Raw genomic sequence first — 16,372 nt, forward strand, 5'->3', positions numbered from 1 at the left:
TTCCAGGTTCAGCTTAGATATGATCAAATCTCAAGGACTTAGTGTTAGAGCTAGAGAGGAGCTAGAGACCTTGAAGCACATAATGTCCAACCCCTCATTTTATGGAAAAAATGATGATAATCCAGAGATAGAGCAAGGCCTGGAGGAACCTAAGTTCCTTGATTCCTGCTCCAGAGCCCTTTTAGTCAGGTTGAGGAAATTTGGCTTCCCTGAGGGGTGGAGGTGGGGGGCAGGCACAGCCTTCATGAGTTCTGGCTTTTAGTCTTAAAACTCAAGAAAAAGAGCTGAGCACAGGTCTCATCCTCCCCGATCTGCCTCATCCCATGCTCACCACCACCAACTGGCCTGGGCTCCTCCTCAGGGGAAATTTTGAGCACTTGAGAAGGAAAAGCTTCCAGAGGAAAGAAGAGATCTCCTGAATGGGAAGCAGGGACATGTCCAGCAAGGCAAAGTCCTCCAGCAGGGGCTAAGGAGCTGGTTTGCTCCATCGCCTTGATCTGCTGAAGTGCTCCATTCATACCCAAACACAAGGCCCTGATCCTTCTGACTGGCAGCCAAAGCTAAGATTTCTTGGCCTAGGGAAGCATTTCTCTCTCCCCAGAGCAGCCTTGCCTCTATTCCCTACAGGGCCTCATGGTCCTGAAGTGCCTCTCTCTGAATTCAAAAGACAACCTATCATAGTTCTGCTTGGTCATCCTGCCCCCACCCACCACCCCAGACTGGGGCCACAGGAAAGTCTGAGGGGCCACAGGAAAGTCTGAGAAGCCACAAAAGTCAAATTTCAAGAAAAAGAAAAGATCCCCTGAATGGATAATAATAGAGGTGTCTCCAGGAAGGCATGAGATACTATCTCCCTTCTCTTACTTTGCCCTTCTTTCAGGGTCTGTCTCTGTCTCTCTGTCTTTCTGTTTCTGTTTCTCTCTGTCTCTCTGTCTCTGTCTCTTTCTCTGTCTCTCTGTGTGTCTGCTGTGTCTGCTGTGTATGTGTGTGTCTCTGTCTCTGTCTCTCTGTCTCTGTCTCTCTCTGTCTCTGTCTTTGTCTCTCTCTGTCTCTCTGTCTCTCTCTCTCTGTCTCTCTCTCTCTCTCTCTCTCTCTCTCTCTCTCTCTCTCTCTCAGCAGATGGAGGTGGGGAGCCCAGCTTTCTAGAACACCCCTGGTCATTGGGTTGCTCAGATACAGTGCTGTTTTCTCGAAGCAAGGAGACGTGCTTTAAGGAGGCCCCTGCAGGGCCGCTGTAGGAGCACTAGGAGACTAGCTGTTTGGATCAGAGCTGGGCCTCCTTCATTCCTAGGAAGGGTCAGAACTCAGATCCTGTGAGCTGCAGCTTCCACCGTCTTTCCCCTTGTCCAAGGAAGCTAGCCAAAGCCTTGCTCCCACTCCAGTTCTCACCATCATCATTGCTTCTATGAAGCCACAGCTCCACTCCCACTAACACCCTTCTGCCCTTGCCTTTTCCTTAAAGGAGTTTAAGTACAGGCAACTATCCTCTCCATTGCCCTGGAGCAAATTTACTGCCCTAGCACAAATCCCCGATTGCCCTACTCTGGTTCTATCTCAGTCAAAATATTCTTCTGATCTCATCAACTCTGCCAAGCAGAAGCAGGCTATTATTCTGATGGTCCCTATTTGACCAAGAAGTTTTTCACCATGCTTTGATATTGCTGCCAACTTGTATCCCTCAGCGACAATCAGCTTGTTAAATGTTGGCATAAAAAAAATTTAAAAAAATGTTGGCATAACTTTGATAGTGAATCTAAACATATTCTGGAAGAATCTTTCCACCTCTACATTTGCATTTATCAGCTATGATGTATGGAACTAGCAGTAAAACTCTCATTTCTGAAGACCAACTCTGCCATCTTGTTGTGGGGCCACAGACAGTCCAATAGTATCTCTGAACCTCAATTCCCTCATCTGTAACCTTCAAAGTATTATATAAATATTACATGATTATTATAATTCATGGAACCCCATATACTAGTAATCAAGTGTTCCTACCTTAGCCACAAGTATTGAGATAGATGTCCATCTCCAAGATAGCTAGCTAGCTAAAGAGGGCACTTATGAAGGGCTTTGGGCCAGGCACTGTGCTAGCAAAGTTTGAGAGACAAGCAATTGCCAGACTGCAAAGTCAATGTTTTTCTAAAGATGAAAAATCTCTCCAGAAGAAAGTCTCCAGCACCATTCTCTATCACCTGTGTGTCAAGAAGTCTGATTTCTCTCTATGCTAATAGGCTTCATATTGCTTATAAACAGCCTAGCTCTTTCTGAATAAGAGCTTTTCTTGTTATCTTGTAGTGTTTGGTGTTCCATAATAAAATACCAGCCGTCATTTTAAATAGGTACCAACTTTCACCCGCCTAACCTTCAACTTAGAAAGTTCCCAGCTTCCTTTACGAGTCATATCAAGCACCACATCCTGCAGGAGGCCTTTTCTGGTCCCTCCTTACAACTGCTAGTATTAGGTAAGTTATCTTCACCCCAGCTCTCTAAGCCTCAGTTTCTTCATTTGCAAAGTAGAGATAATATTAGCCCCTCTGTCACAGGGTTATTGTGGGGATCAAGTGGGATATCAAAATATATGAAGCACTTAGTTAAGTGAAGTGAGCAGGGAGAACATTGTACACAGTAACAGCCACATTGTACAATGATCATCTGTGAGTGACTTAGCTATTCTCAGCAATGCAATGAGCCAAGACAATTCCAAAGGACTCATAGGAAAAATGTTATTTGCATCCAGAGAAAGAGCTGATGGAGTCTGAACACAGATAGAAGCATATGATTTACACTTTCTTTTGTGTATGTGTGTATGTTTCTTATAGCCTTGTTTCTGCTTTTACAACATGACTGACATAGAAATATGCTTTATGTGATTGCAAATATATAACCTATATCAAATTACTTACTGTCTTAAGGAAGGAGCACAGGACGGAGAGAGTGAGGGAGAAAATCTGAGACTCAGAAAAAAATATTTTTAATGAATGTGTCTTTACATGTAATTAGAAAAAATAAAATATCACAAAAAAGAAGCACTTTGTAAACCTTAAAGCATTCCATAAAATATTGGCTATTATGGTTATTATTATGTATATGCTGTCTCCTCTGCTAGATTGTAAATTCCTTGACGGCCCAAATTGTCGTTGCCTTCTCTTTGTATCCCCAGTGCTTAGCACAGTGCCTAGAATGTAGCAAAGGTTTAACAAGTTCATGTGCATTAATAATCTTGGGAGCACTTTTAGGGTGAGGGAAGCAATGTTTAGGGCACCTTTTCTAGCCCCTGACTTATATAGGCTAAGTGGCATCTTCCTAAGCCCAGAATGGTTCCAAATGGTATTGCTGCCTCCCTCAGCAGCAGCCAAACCATCTATCCGAAGCTGCAGAGCAGCTGGGTGACCGCTTGATAGGGAGGTTAGAGAAGAGTTTCTTCCATCAGTTGGAAGGCTGGCGATGAACTCTGAGGTTCCTTCCAACTCCAGGATTCTCTGACCTACTAAATAGGATTTCTGTCTTCAAGGATCACTTTACCACCAACAGATCATGTGCTTAAGCTCTTCCAGTAGTGATGATGGGTATGTGGTCACTGGTTTTCTGGAGCACCCACACACACACACACACACTTTATCTTTATCCTCCTATATCTAACAGCAAGCCTTGAGAGATACCTTGGGTTCTAGAAGCTATGGGATAGATCTTCAGCAAGTACAGTCTCTCCTCAGCAGCAGATCGCCGTTATGCATTGTGTTTATTGCTGGTGAATAGGACGCTCATTTCTCTGATTCAAATTATCAAAGACCAATAATTAAGATTCGGCGCTTAGTGGAATGCACTCCAATGCATCGAATTAGTCTGGGAGATGTTATCTCTTTCCAACATGAATGGTTTTGAGGGAGGAGTTGAGTAGAGGGGCAGGATGTGGAAACTGGACAGCTTCCCAGTGCCTCCTGAGTCAGGTCTTCATTAGTGTGGTTTGTTATTTCATTTGAAGTATATTCCCAGAACATCCGACACACCCATATCCAAATGTGAGTAGCAAGTCATACACCTAAGCCAAGTATAAATGATTTTTTATTACCTGCCCCTTTTAACCTCTCAGGTCCTCACTTCAATCACTTATAAAATGAGGGAATTTGACCAGATGATCTCTGAGGTCTCTACTAGTTCTAAAGCCACTGATCGTACTACAAGGAGATTGCTTAGTCCCCTTTAACCATACGGCTACTGCTATCTCATTCACAGAAGAGAGAATTGCCTCAGCCATGGAGGTGGTGGAAGTGAAGTCTGGGTCAAGAAAAAAAGGACTCAGTCGACTAAATCAGAAGCTGGGCCAAGAATGAGGCATAAAAGTCAGGAAAGACAGACAAATTCCAAACAAGCCAGTAGCAAAGTAACAACTGAATGAGAATTTGTCACATTCTGCATATACTATAGTGGAACATCTTTTCAAGGAAGGCTTATGTGGGCTAGATATGCTCTCTTCTGTTTCTTAAAGTGAAATGCTGTTGGGTTCCTGGGTGTGTATACTGAAAACTCCCCATATAATGAGGTACTTCTCTATTACTTTTCAGTTCATAGCTGCTGCTGTTCACAGTCAGCTGTGTCTGACTCTTCATGACCCCATTTAGGGTTTTCTTGGCAGAGATTCTTGAGTGGTTTGTGTTTCCTTGTCCAGCTCATTTTACAGATGAGGAAACTGAGGCCAACAGGGGTAAGTGACTTGCCCAGGGTCACACAGCTAGTAAGTGTCTGATGGCAGATTTGAACTCATGAAGATGAATCTTCTTGATTCCAAGCCCAGTATTCTATCCACTGTACCTCCTAGCGGCCCCATAGTTCATAGCAGTAGGTCCTATTCAGTGGTTCACAAATCCCTTGGAATGCAAACCCCTGCAGCAGCAATGGCCCACAGGATTCTTGATTTAAAAAAAAAAAGTTAATGGTACCTTAGACAGTAACTACTGAATTATGTTACAAATGGATGTGTCTTCTGTGACAACAAGTTTTTGCATGTTTGAAGTATTATAGGGGTGTTTCTACAGTACTCCAATAATATGCACAATGACATTGGTGTTCACACAGCAACTACATAAAGCTTTGACCGCTTCTGGGTAAGCGAAGTGCGGTGTTGTAGTTTCTCGTTGTTGTTCAGTTGTTTTCAGTCATGTCCAACTCTTTGTGACCCCACTTGGGGTTTTCTTGGCAAAGATAATGGAGTAGTTTGCCATTTCCCTCTCCAGCTCATTTTATACATGAGGAAACTGAGGCAACTGGGTTAAATGACTTGGTCAGGGTCACATAGCTAGTAAATGTTAGATTTGAACTCAGGAAGATGAGTCTTCCTGACTCCAAGCCCAGCACTCTATCCACTGTACCACCTACTTGCCTGTAGTTTCTCAACCTGTCATGAAATTGTTTCCAAACTACCATGACAGTTTGAAATTAGAGTTCAAGAGATGGTCAGATAAAAAGTAGAAAAGTAAGTATTTTATATCATAACTAGCTACTCATTTTTAATTGGTTAAGTAGCTAAAAATAAAGAATGAATTTTCATCTCTCAGCAAGATCTACATCTTCTTCCACATATCTGTGCGAGCAAGCATTTTTACTTTATTCTTATTTTAAATAGAAGTACAGAGAGAAAAAAATGCAATTCAGAGCCAGACTTAAGACTGTTTGTTTGGTGTCCAGCCAAATATTGCAAACCTTTATTCAAATAAAAAAGTCCAACACCAAAATTAAGTTTATATATGATTGTTACATTATGTTAAACGTCTTAATCATAATCAAAATGTTATTTATATTCAACATTTGTAAAGCAAATTTAATATGAAATCCTACCAATAATAGGATATGAGATATTGCTGAATTAGTCTTTTAATTTCTACAGACTGTCCCACATAAAATATTCATAATTATCTATAATTTTATATTTAGAGTTTTCATAATTATAAGTGAAACAAAAGTTCTCTGCTTTATAATTACGTAATATAAATTTTAATTTGGAGCTTTTGTTATTATAGGTATTGCAGCAGTCAGTAAACGTAAAGAAGAGTATGATTGGTGTGTTAAATTACCCTAGGGGTTCACAACACTGTCTATGTTGGTGAAAGGGTTTAGCAGAACAAAAAAATATTTGTAGTCACTGAACCTCAAGGGTCATTCATTCATTCTTCAACAAGCATTTAATAAGTGCCTACTGTATATGAGGCACCACACTAGGTGCTAAGGATATAAAAACAAAATGCAAAACAGTTCCTGCCCCTTAATGCTAGTGTCTTCCCTCTGTTGATTATCTAATTTATCCTGCATATATCTTGTTTCTATGTAGTTGTTTGCATGTTTTCTCCCCCGTTAGACCATAAGCTCCTTGAGAGCAAGGACAGTCTTTTTTCTTTCTTAATATCCCCAGCACTTAACACAGTGGTTGGCACATAGCAGATGCTCAATAAATGCTTATTGACTGACTGACTGACCAACAAAGACTTTATATTCTACTGGAACCCCGACCTGAAGCAAGAATGCCTCAACATTTCCAACATGTAGTGGTCATCCAGCTGCTATTTAAGAACCTTCAGTAATGGTGAAATCCCTGCCTCCTAAGAGGTAGTGGCAGAGTCAAAATCTCCCTCTCTGTAACATCCGTCCCTTGATCCTAATTCTGCCCCCTTGATAAATAAATACAAATAAAACAAGTACAGTAATAATAGCTAACATTTACATAGCCTTTTGAGTTTGCAAAGCACTTCACAATATCTTTCGTTTGACCCTCACAATAACTCTATGAGACAAATGCGATTATTATCACAATTTTGCAGATAAGGAAACTGAAGCTTAAATGACTTGCACTTCCAGGATTTGAACTCAAGGTTTCCTGACTTGAAGTCCAGAGTTGTGTCCACTCTGCCCTTTTCCATAGGACAGCCTTTCAACAACTTTTGTTCTGCTTGTTGGATGGAAATATGATACAGGAATATAGAGAGTGGCCCTGAGTTCCTGTAGGACTATGAGAATCCCATCCTACTCCTGTGGCCAAATTAAAGGCTACTGTCTTAACCATAAAGGGCCAAATTGGGTCTGGAAAGAAGAGGATTGGAGTGAGAATTTTTTAAAATTTCTTTCTATTTTAGAAAAAAATCTTTTAGAAATTTTCTTTTTCCTTATCCAATATTAGTTCTCTAGATCTTGGGTCCCTCTAAAACTTGGCCTTCTTTTTCAAAAAGGTAGTGATTTGCTCCTTGGTCTGCCCTTTCGAGGGAAAAAAAATTTTATTTTTCATGATTCTCCTATATGCTAATGCCTTTCTCTCCATCCCCCTCAAAAAAATTACCTGGTATTTATTTTGAATATGTTTTGTATACGCCCTTGTTTGTACATGTTCTCTCCTCTAGCATAAAAGTTTTTTGAGGATAGCATAGTTTCACTTTTGTCATGTATCCCTAGGGCCAACTATAATGCTTGAACATAATAGGTGCTTAATAAATGTCTGTGGATTGATTGCTGTCATTAACTCTTCCTTTCTCCTTCTTTTTAAAGTTTTTTTTTATTATAAACTTAACAATGATCAACGAACGCAAACATGTTAATATGCTGAAAAAGACCAAGAAAGAGAGTTTTAAGAAAGTGTAACTCTCCTTCTGGGAGCTAGGTGATAACAAAATTGCCCCATTCATTTCCATCCCCTTCTTCACATCTTTTTTGTTTTCTTCTGTGCATTTTAAAATTTACAAAAAGCTTTGCTGATGCTTTTTTGAGAGAGTACACCTATCACTACCCACTAACCCTCCAACCCCTACCAAATAGGAGCCTTCTCTTACAACACGTACATGTAGTCAAGCAAAACAAATCAACAAATTTGCCACGTCTGAGAACACTTACCTCACTCTGTACCTCTAGTCCAACACGTCTCTGACAAGGGTTGGGTAACATGTTTCACCATCAGTTCTGTGAAGTCAGTTTTGTACGCTATGACTCCCAAGTAAACAAGTAAACAAACATGTCCTCTCCATACAAATGCACATTTACCATTCTTGTTCAGCCAACCCCACCATAGTCAGTGGCCACTGAGCTATTGAGGGGGAACAGTAAGGATAAGAATTCGTATCAAGATCAACCATGGCAAGGGTTCCTGTAAACCCCTGAGATATAGCTGCCAAATGGAATTGAAAGTTCTATGTCTCTTTCTGAAGACCTTGGAGACAGAGGGAAGGTGTTAGAATTAAGAGGGACTAGGAAAATCCCTTCCTGCAGAAGGTGGGATTTTAGCTGCACCTTGAAGGAAGCCAAGGAAGACAGAAGGCAGAGATGAGGAGGCAGAGTATTCCAAGAATGAAGGATAGCCAGCTAAATGCCTGGGAGCCAAGAGATGAGGTGTATTATTTGGGGAACATCAAGAAAGCCAGTGTTACTGGATCAAAGAGTATCATGGGGCTGGCAGGGGGTATGGGGGGTTCAAGGTGAAAGAAGATAGGAAAGGTAGTGGGATGGGCCATATTGTAAAGGACTTTGAATTCCAAAGACAGGCTGTTGATTTCACCACCATTCTCCCATCCATTGATATTTGAAACTTCAGGATCATATATGACTCAGAATCACAGAATTTCAGAGTTGCAAAGGGCCATCCATTCTGGCCCATACAAGAAAAGGAATCCTCTTCTCTGTAGTATACTCAGCCAGTAGGCACCCTGCTTTTGCTGTGAAGACTTCTGTGGACGGGGCAATGCAGTCACTACCTCTCAAAGTAGCCTCTTCCACTTTAGGATAGCTGTAATCATTAGGATGTTTTCCCCTTACATCAGGCCTACATTTGCCTCTGCAACTTCTACCCATTGCTCCTAAAAGAAACAGAATAAGTTTAATCGCTTTTCCATATGACATACCTTCAAATACTTGAAGGCAACTTCCATGTCATTTCTAAGTCTCCTCTTTGCCAGGCTAAACACACCTCTAGTCCTTCAACCAATCCTAGAATGAACTCAAGGTCCTTCACCATTCTGATTACCATCTTCTAGACCAGGTGTTCTTAACCAGAGATCTGTGAACTTATTTTAAAATATATTCGGATAACTATATTTTAAATATAATTGATTTCTTTTGTAATACTGAACCATTTTTCTGAGAAGGCATCCATATGCTTCACCAGGCCACCAAAGAGGTCCATTACACAAAAAAAAACATTCAGAATCCCTGTTCTAAACATTATTTAGCTTATCAATACATTTCCTAAAATGTCACTCAGACCTGAACACAGATGTGTTCTGCTTAGAGCAGAATGCAGTGGAATTGTCACCTGCCTAGTTCTGGATATGACAGCTTTCTAAATATAGCCTAAGATCATATTCATTTTCTGTATTCAACATTTGTGTTGACTCATACTGACCTTGTAGTCCACTAAAACCCCTAGAGCTTTGTCAGACAAACTGATGTCTAGCTATGCTTCCCCCATTTTATACTTGTGAAGTTGATTTTTTAGCCCAAGTATAAAACTTCACATTTATCCATGTGTAACAAAGGCTGTCCCCCAAATGTATCATGGTGTCATTTTGTGGCTTGAAGGGAGGTAGAATAGACATCTTTATGCCCTTTTCCCACCACTCTTCTCCGTAAGAGACTTTAATTCCTACCAGCAGGGGAAGTAGGAGGTAGAGGGCAGAGCCTAACTATTCTACTCTCCTCAAACAGAGGAAGCACCAGGCTAGAATTATTCTGTCTGCTTCCTTGAATATTGTCCAGGCCTAGGGGATATGCTTTTCAGGTTCAAGCTAAACTTCTGATGGCTGTTCATTAATAGGGAAAGGGAGACCCCAAACTCTATATCCAAGGTTTGACTTTCTTCCCATCAAACACCAGTTCCACAAAGAACACACATACAAAGAAGAGCAAAGAAACCCATTTATCCAAGTCAGTAGCAAAACAGAAATCAGAGAAAGTAGAATAAGAGAATATATATCAGACAATACAGAGTGAAAGAGCTCTCCCAATGGGAGCAAGATAACTCATCTCAGGTTACAAGAGAGAGTCCCAGATCTCAGCCAATGGGAAATTCCCTGAAATCTCTAGCATAGCAACTGGAGATAGGGCCATAATGGAAACTGCTAGCTCATCTCAAGTTGGCTTCTTCTCAAGAGTCCCAGTCTCCTTTCCTGAAGTAGGGTTGACATTGTCTATCTTCTTTCTTGAACGTGGAAGCCAGAAGACCCCCCCTAAAAATACTCAAGATCCCACAGAAACTGAAGAGCCCCAAAGGTCCTGAAGACACCAGAGCTCTCTTCTTTCCTGCTCTTAATCATTCTGCCCTGCCCTTCCTCACAGGGCATTGATCTCCACCGGTGAGGAGAGAGTCCCATACCAATGGACTTTAGGATTCAGGTTACACCTATTAAATTTCATCTGATCAGATCTGTCTCTTCTCTTTCCTTTCCCCTTGCTCCATAGCTGACTGGCTGCTGAATTCTGTTGATCCTAGCCCCTCAGTTTGTCTTGTGCCCGTCACCTTTTCTCCACTTACATGGCAACCATCCAAGCTCCGGCTCTTCTCATTTCTCACCTGTTATATTGAAATAGCCTCCTGATTGGTCTTCCTGCTTGGAATCTCTTCCCTCTTTAATTTGTCCTCTACATAGCTGCTAAAATAATCTTCCTAAGACAGGATTCTACCTATTCTAAAATCTACTGCCTCTAGAACAAAATACAAACTGCCTAGCCTAGCATTTGAAGCCCTCCGTAGGCTGGCACCAATCTGCCTTTCTAGTATATTGGCATTACTGCCATTCACATACTATGCTTCGGCCAAACTACCATATGTTCCCCAAACCTGACACACCATCTCCCACCCAACTGCATTCTGTCCTCACATTTGCCTTTCGAAATCCTTATCTTCCTTCAAGGCTCAGGGTAGGTGCTCCCCACTCCCCATCACCTTCTTTAAAGTCCCTTGCTGAGAGTATTTTTCCCTCTTCAAATATTTTTTATCTGATCTTGCCCCATCAATCCCCACCTTATACCTAGCTGTGTAAATATGAATCAACACGGCATAATACTCATAGCGCTGGACTCAGTATCAGGAACTCTGGGTTCAAATCTTCTCTTGAACACTTATTAGCTCTTGAACACTTAAGCCTCTGGCCTGTAAACCAAAATAGAAATGATTAATACCATTCCTTGTATGGAGAAAAGGTAGCACTTGAGCTGAGGACTTAAGCTAAAAACCAGAAATTGGAAGCAAGGAAAAGCTGTATACCCACTTACCTACTGGAGCAATGCCTAGCAGTGAGCATAAGACCAGCAGCCCACCACCCAAAAAAGACCAATGAAACAATGTCTAGTAGAGACTACACATCAATGAGACTATAGTACAGCAGGCTGGGAAGAAGCAGTATGAGGATATTACCAGAAGATATGGGTGCCCTGCAGCACTGAAATCATGAGTTGCCTTCCATTGGTATGTCCTAGTCACACTTGTTCCCCATGTGCATAGCCCTCTGTGTGTATGTTATGGCCACATGTGTTCACTATGTGCATCTCCCACTGTATGTGCATCCTGGTCACACATGCATCTTACATGTACTTCAATGCATGTATCTCCATGCATGAGCCCTAGTCACAAATATATATATATACCTCCATGGGTTTTTCCTAGGTGGGTCCATACTTCCCACTGATGCAATGTGTATTTGTGAAGGAATATGCCACAAATCTATGGAGATAATGTTCTATTGCTAATTTTCTTACTATATTATTTCATTAAATGCCTTTGCTTTGAGTTAATCATTTCCTTTAGCAGACTAATAAAAATAAACACATAGGGCTTAGAACCTATGCTTTTTTCATGGATCTAGACCATACTGGATCTGGAATACTTTGAATCTTGGAATTATAGATATAGAACTAGAAGAGAAGACAGAGATCAGTTATATTGTATACTTGAGCATCAATTAATGGAGGAGAAATAATATTGGCCTATTTTCTAATAGGTAATTGTTGGTCAGCCATCTGTGAGTCTTGTCCAACTCTTTATTACCCCATTTGGAGGTCTTCTTGGCAGAGATACTGGAGAGGTTTGCCATTTCCTTCTCCAGCTCATTTTACAGATGAGGAAACTAAGGCAAACAGGGTAACTTGCCCAGGGTCACACAGCTAGTAAGTGTCTGAGGTCAGATTTAAACTCAGGAAGATGAGTTTTCCTGATTCTAAACCCAGCACTCTATCCACTGTGCCACCTAGCTGTCCTTAAAGTCTTGACCCTTCAATGAATAAGTTCACCTTCACACTGCCCTTTTATCCCTTGGCCTCTTGTCCTGTTGCTGGTCCTCATGATCCACTTTCTTTGCTCCTCATATGCTGGGTCCACTACAAGTTTCTTTGCTCAAGGCTCTGAGGAAAAAGTGATCTTTCTCCTTGTCAAGGACAACTCTTCTACTTTTGTCACTGTACCCATCCTCTCATTTCTCCTCCAGGAGCTTACCTCTTTAATCATTCTCTCGTCTCTGTCTCTCTCTGTTTCTCTCTATCTCTCTCTGTCTCTCTCTGTCTCTCTCTCTCTCTTCTCTCTCTCTCCCCAACTACCTCCTTCTCTGCCCTGTACAAATATTCCCAGGAGTCCCCATCCTTAAAAAAGGATTCACTTGGTTCTACCATTCCAAATATTCTATATCTCTTCTCCCTTTCACAACCAAACTACTGGAAAGATTCATCCACACTTATCGCCTCCACTTCCTCAACTCCCACTCACTTCCCAATCCCTGCAATCTGGCTCCCAACCCCACCATTTGACTGAAACCATTCTCTCAAAGGTTGCCAATGATCTCTTAAGTGTTACATCTAATAGTTGTTCTTCAACCTTCATCCTCCTTGATTCTTACAAACTTTTGACTCCACTGACCACACTCACTCCTCTTGGATACTGTTTTCTCCACTGTCTACCATGAAACTGCCTTCTCCTGATTCTCTCCCCATCTTTCTGACTTCTCTAGCTCACTATCCTTTGTTGGATCATAATTTATCTCCTGTCCACTAAGTCTGGGTGAACATAAAGGCTCTGTCCTTGACATGATTCTCTTATCTTTCTACCCCTTCTTTTTGGTGATTTCATCAATCCCCATAGTTTTAATGGTCATTTCTATGTATGTATCTATGACTCACAAATCTATTTATCTGATCTCAGTTGCTTTCCTGAATTCCAGTCTCATATTGCCAGATGTCTGTTGGCCACTCGAATGTCCCATAGACATATGAAATTCAACATGTCCAAACAGTACTCATTAAACTTCCCCCCAAATCCATTCTTCCTCCAATTTTCCCCATTTTGTTTGAAGGCACCTGTCAAGCAAATTCATGAACTCAGGATCATTACTGACACTTCCCTCTTCCTCACTTCCCATGTCCAACCAATCATCAAGCCTTTCTGATCCTACTTCCATAACATCTCTTGTGTCCATCTCTTTCTCTATATTCCCACAACCACTGCTCTAATTTAACTCCTCATCTCTTTTCATTATTGCATAGCCTCTTAACCCATCTCCCTGCTTCCATTTTCTCTCCTTTTCAATCCATCCTTTGCACAATTGCCACATTAATACATTAAGCAGCTAGGTTGCATAGTAGATAGAGTGCAGGGCTCAGAGTCAGGAAGAGTCACCTCGGTGAGTTCAAATCTGGCCTCAGCCAGCTGTGTGACCCAAAGCAAGTCACTGAACCCTGTTGTCCTCAGTTTCTTCATCTGATAAACGAGCTGGAGAAGGAAATGGCAAACCACTCCAGTATCTTTGCCAAGAAAAGTCCAGGTAGGGTCATGAAGAGTCAGACACAACTTAAAAACCAACAACAAAACCTAGGTCTGACCACATCACTCTCCTACTGAAAATTCTTCCATAGAGAACTACCTATTGCTTCTAAGTTCCTTGGCCTATCATTTCAAGCCCTCTGTAATCTGAATTCCACCTACCATTTTGATCCTATTCCATACTACTTTTCTCATGTAGCTTGTAATCCAACCAAATGGAACTACTAGCTAGCTTTTCTTTGAAGTTTATACTCTTTCTCTCTTTTCTATAACTTTACTCAGGCTGCCCCCTAGGCCTAGAATGCACTTCCTTCTCATCTCTATCCCTAAAAATCCCTAGATTCCTTCAAAACTCAATTCAAATATGGCTCCCTATAGGAATCTTTTTCTGATCCTCCTAGTTATTAATGTTCTCTGTGGATTATCTTTTACTTAACTGTAAAATATAAAGCTCCTTCAGGATAAGTAACTGCTTTGGTTTTGCCTTTGTATCCCCAATACCTAGAACAGTGCTTTGCATACTGTAGGTAATCAGTAATGTTTATTAAATTGAATTGCTGAATTATTATCATTCACTGCAGTGAGATGATGAAGGTGAAGGGGAAAAAATGATATCCCGATTGCAAAACTGTGAACTACCGAAGAGTGAAAACATATCATAAGCTTTGCAACATTTGTCAACTGATGGGTCAAAAGCATATTTACATAAGCACACTTTAGGCACTAGTAAAATTAAAACCTTAGGGGGAAAATTTGTTTTTATTCACCAGTATGTTCTGTAAAGAAATTCAAACTGACATATTCTAGAGAACCCAAGTATTAGATTATTTAACAGAGAAAATTAGGTATAACAAAAGATATTCAAAAGAGAAATCAACAGGAGTCTTTCCCCCTGGGGCTCCATTTAGCCCTTGACAACTATTTCCTGGAAGCAGAGGATGGTTCAAGGCCTGTTCTCAGCAAAATTATGAGGTCACCAATGTTTGTGTGGTTCCTTCTCACCTCTCTGTTTGAGCTCCCACTCCCCTCCTGACTCCAACCACCAAGGTACCCAGTCATATCTTGGTTTTCAGCTCTGATGAATTTTGACTTCTATGCTTCCAAGGTCAAGTGTGCTGGACTGATAGTGAGAACTGGGTTCTAGCCTCAATTCTACCTTAACTTCAGCATTTATTAAGCTTCTGCTATGACTTTATGGCCCTTTCCTGTGATCTGTGGGGCTCATTCAGAGCTTCCTGACTTCCCTGAGCTGGGCCCCAAACTTGAACTCATCTCTCTACCTTCCTCTGATCAGAATTTACAGCTCTGCTTTGGCTATTAGAAAAGCTTAGAAAGTCATTAGTATTAAATCCCAGAATCCTGGGTTTAGAAAGAAACTTAAAGGTCAATTAGTCCAATCCTTGTATGGACCGTGGATACTCTCTCCACCCAACATCCCAACAAGTCATACATATTCTACTGAAATACCTCCAGAATCAAAGAGTTCACTACTTTTTAAAGCTATTTATTCCACTTGGAGATGGTTTCGATGATTCTAACATTCCACATCATATTAGGGCTAAAACCTATATCCCTGCAAATCTTCCCTCCTTCTCCCCTACTCCCCAATTGATTCTAGCCCTGCCCCCATAGCCAATTAGAATAATAATCTCTCCCCCACCCCATTAGAGTCCTCTTAGACTTGAAGATGGAAGCCATGTGCCAAGTCTTCTCTTTCTCTGGCCCAATAGCCTCAATTTCTTTATTCACAAAACTGGTTTAAAACCCCCTTCCACAACCCTGCAGACCTCCTCTGGTTACACTCTAATTTATCAGTGTTCTCTCTTGTAAATGGCCAAAAAAGTGGAGGAGACAAGGGTTGAGAGTTCAGTATTTGACCTCATGGTATAAACGTCTGAAAACCAGTTCCTCTAGTTAGCCTTTCTCCCAATGATAGTACATTTTGTAAAGGGTGGAAGCCTTTGAAGCCAAAAGCTGCAATCAGCCTTAGGAAAGGACATTCCAGAGCTCATAAGGATGGAATTCTGTGGCGTGGTGTTCCCTCAAATCACATCATAGAGGCATCCTGAGCTAATAATAGATCCAATTTATATAACACATTAATCACAGCAATCCTGTAAGGCAGGTAATGTGTCATCGCCCTCACTTTACAGAATGAAGACATGGAGAAGCGGTTTCTCCAACATCACACAGCTAGTAAATTGGGGAGCCAAGCCTTGAACCCTACCTCTTCTGATTTCAAATCCCCTGTAAATCTGTAAAACAGAGATAGTAATAACTCCTTTCCATACCTTACAGGGCTTTTTCCCACTACTCCATGAAGTCTCCTGTGTGTAAGTGATCCCTAATCATGCTCCTTCCAGTAGCATAGGCCTCCCTCTAGAGATCAGAGACCACACAAAAGCCTGTTTTCACATTAAAGGAAGTATGGCTTGGTGGAAATTCAATTACATTGAGCAAACATGTATTAAGCATCTATTACAAGCACTGGAACTAAATGCTAATCCCTGCTCTTAAATCCTAATCTGAAAAATAAGGAGATTGGACTCTGGCCTCTCAAATCCCTGACAGCTCTAAACTGATCATCCAATGGCCCTT

This window comes from Trichosurus vulpecula, chromosome 9, assembly GCF_011100635.1.
Source record: "Trichosurus vulpecula isolate mTriVul1 chromosome 9, mTriVul1.pri, whole genome shotgun sequence".
NCBI classification, from domain to species: domain Eukaryota; kingdom Metazoa; phylum Chordata; class Mammalia; order Diprotodontia; family Phalangeridae; genus Trichosurus; species Trichosurus vulpecula.